The sequence below is a fragment of the Furipterus horrens genome, unplaced genomic scaffold, assembly GCF_987537825.1.
Source record: "Furipterus horrens unplaced genomic scaffold, mFurHor1.1.pri manual_scaffold_4, whole genome shotgun sequence".
NCBI lineage: Eukaryota > Metazoa > Chordata > Mammalia > Chiroptera > Furipteridae > Furipterus > Furipterus horrens.
The window spans coordinates 5,184,419-5,188,253 of NW_028327174.1; positions in this window are offsets into that span (position 1 = coordinate 5,184,419).

Consider the following 3,835-nt stretch of genomic DNA (forward strand, 5'->3'; position numbering starts at 1 on the left):
AGGCAAGTACAAGGGCAGCTTGATAAGGGAAGCCAGGAAAATCGGGAAGAACCTAAATGGCTGTGGGGAGAAGGATTCAGTTATGGCACAAGCGTGCAATGAGTAAACCGGAAGCATCCACGGGAGTAGATCTGGAAAACACTGACCGAAGAGGGCAAGTTGCAAAATAATATGCACTGCTCAGTATATTGAAAAAATTATTGCCATATATTGTAGTAAAATTATACTCTCTCATGGAAGGGCTTGGTTGCCTCTAGGTGTTGGGGGAGAGGAGAGAATAAGACAAGGGTGGGTCAGGGCTGGTGTGGCTCAGTGGACTGAGTGCCGGCCTGTGAACCGAAAGGTTGCGGTTCGATTCCCAGTCAGGGCACGTGCCTGGGTTGCGGGCCAGGTCCCCAGTTTGGAGCTTGTGAGAGGCAGCCCATTACTGTTTCTCTCCCTCTCTCCCTCCCTTCCCCTCTCTCTAGCAAAAACAAAACAAAACAAAAGATAAGGATGGAAGAACGGGAGGGAGGGCTTCACCTGAACCTGCTATACCCAGAAGAAGTGCAAGGAGGGACTCAGATGCCTGTACACCCGTGTGCACAACGGCATTACTCAGAGTATCCAGGGGGCGGGAGCAACCCCGGTGTCCATCCACAGATGAACAGATAAAGTGTACTCTGTATATTCAACAGCATATTATTCAGCCATAAAAAGGAATGAAACTCTGATACATGCTGCAACATGGGTGAACTTCGAAACGTTATGCTAAGTGGAAGGAGCCAGACATCAAAGGACAAGAATATATAATTCTATTCATATGAGGTACCTAGAATTCATAGAGAAAAAAGGCGTCTTCACAGAGAAAAAGTAGGAGAGAGGTCATCAGGGGTTGGGGGGAGGGTGGGATGGGGAGTCAGTGTGGAATGGGCACAGAGTTTCTGTTTGGGATGATGAAAAGGGTCTGGAAATGGATAGTGGGGATGGTCGCACAGCACTGCTAATGTATTCAATTCCACAGAATTGTGCATATAAAATGGTTAAAATGGTAAATTTCATGTGTATATTTTACCACAATAAAAAAACTAAGAGCTAAAACTAGATTTTTTAGGAGATAGTATAGGTGAATGTCTTCCAGACCTCGGGAGTAAGAAAAAGATGAGTAAATTAGTCTCTGTTTAACCTCCCGGTTTGCCATTATTGTGGGATATTCAGGTAATGGACACTACGTAGCAATGAGAACAGGTTTCTGATCATCAAAAGGCATCATCAAGGGAGTAAAATTAAGGCAAGTCACAGAGAGGAAGAAAATAATTGTAGTATATATTTTAAAATAACTCAGAATATAAAGACAACTCTATAGAAAAATTAGCAAAAGCCTAGAATGAGCACTTCACAAAAAGCCTATGAAAAGCTGCTTAGTTTCATTAGCCTTCAGAGAAGCAGCATATTAAAATCGCAACGTGATACCATCGTATCCTCACTGTACCGGCTACAGTACAGAACACGTGATACCAAGCGTCGGTGAGGACGTGAAGCACCTGGGACTCAGATGCTGCCAGTGAGTGTGTAGGGTGGCACACCCGCTTTGGGGAGCTGGCAGTACCCTTTGAAGCTGAAAATAAGCATGTTCTAAAACCAGCAATTTCACCCGTAGGTGTGTGTGTATGTGTGTATATATAGATAGATAGATAGATAGATCGTCGTCGGCAGCCGTCCGTCTCGAGAGACGATGGTGTAGCTTCTTAAGAGTCTATCTGCACCGCCGAGAATGGCTGTGCAGTCCGACTCGGGAGTGACACGGTATCTGTCTCCTCCCGTGTTGAATCGACATCTTGCGATGACGCTGGAGTGTCCTCTCCAGTGAAGCTGAAGCTACAGAGCCTGGGCAGGGTGATATGGAGGGTCTGCTGTTGCCCATGCAGCAGACCCCCCCTCTCTTCGCAGCTGAAGGGTCCAAGGGAAAGACGGAGTCAATACAGCTTGGCTTCAGGTGCGCCGCAGGAGTTGCCGGTGTTGACTACAACGTCAAACCGCCTTAGGGACTCCGGCTCCGGATTTTCTGTCGGGGTTTACTCCCTTAGCCTTTCCCCTGAAGAGGTATGCCGCAAGGCAGCGGAGGTTTTTTGGAGTCAGGGTTTTCCTTCTCTGATGTGCCCTGACTGGAAGATTGAACCAGCGACACTTAGCTCGCAGGCCGACGCTCAATCCACTGAGCCAAACCAGCCAGGGTAAGATAGATAGATAGATAGATAGATAGATAGATAGATAGATAGATAGATAGATAGATATAGATATAGATATAGATATATATACATCTTTACAGAAACGGGTTGTGATATATTCATGAAAAAATGGGCCAGTCTGGCAGGCAGCACTTCATATTAGCCCTGCCCCAGAAACAACCCAGATGCCCACCGAGCATGGGACGGATGAAGGGCTGTGGTGCAGGGAGGCGGAGGGAGAGTTCAGCATCGATAGTGTTACAAGTACCAGTGGAAGATGGTAAAAAGCAGACCAACTTTAAGTAGGTCCCACTACATTTAAATTCCCTGCGGATGGTACACCCCTATTGCCTGCATTTGGGGCAGATTGCTCTCCGCCTTGGCCCCCTGCCACTGTTGGGGGGTGGTATTTATAGAATGGAATGCTATAAAAAAATGAAAATGAGCCCTGGCTGGTATGGCTCAGTGGACTGAGTGCTGACCTGTGAACAGAAAGGTCCCAGGTTCAAGTCCCGGTCAGGGCACAGGCCTGGGTTGCAGGCCAGGTCTCCAGTTGGGGATGTGCATGAGGCAGCTGATCGCTGTTGCTCACCTTCTCTTTCTCCGTCCCTTCCCCTCTCTCTAAAAATTAATTTAAACATTTTAAAAAATAAAAATGAGCCAATTAAGAGAATATGCATCACAGGTGAATCTCATAGACATAATGTTGAGTGGAAAAAGCTGGACATAAAAGGGTTCGTACTGTTATTCTGTTGATAGGGGATTTGCTGAGTGAAATAGCACACGCAGAAGGCTGTGTGTGGTGTGGCACTATTCTTGCTTAGAAAACAACCAACCAACCAACCAGCCAACCGAACAAAAACCCCAAATGAAATAGCGGAAAATACAATGTGATCAGAAAAATTATAGGATACCTAAATGTTTGCTATGATGTGAATAAACTTTCATTAAAAAATAAATGCACATGTGTCCAAGAAGGTCATTGTTTGTATATTTTTTGCAGCATTATAAATGCAAAAACTTGGAGGTAAGAGATTAAGTAGATACGTTTATACCATGGAATACTATACAGCACTCAAAATGAGTGAGTATGACTAAAAAGATAGCTCCCAATAATCTGATGTTGAGTGAAAAAAAACACACAAAAATCGCAGGAAGTTGTATGCATAGTATTGAACAGTATATGTAAATGCAGAGTCACAAATGGAAAGGACAGAGCTAACCATTCTTGGGCACCTACTGTGGGCCGGATGCCTACTTTAATCCCTACAGCAATGCTCTGAGCTGGTTTTTCTCACAGAGTAGGAAATGGAGACGCTGTGAGGCACAGCTCACATGGGGTCCCACAGCCGGAGGTCCCACAGCCCCTGCAGTCCCGTCCCTGCAGGGCCACACTGGGACTCTGCTGCCCAGGCCGGGCCCTCAGGCCTGAGCTGGCGCTGAGCAGGAGGCCCTGTAACTCCAGCCGCTGCTCCCGCCCCTGCCCTCCCCTCCCTCCTCTCAGCCTCTGGCTGGGCTGCCCACAATGCCTCCCATTCAGCCCTGTCCCCCGCTGCCAGGCCTGCCGGCAGGGAGGGAAGCTCCTGCCAGCATCCAGCATCCAGACAGGGACAGACGCGGCTTTCCCC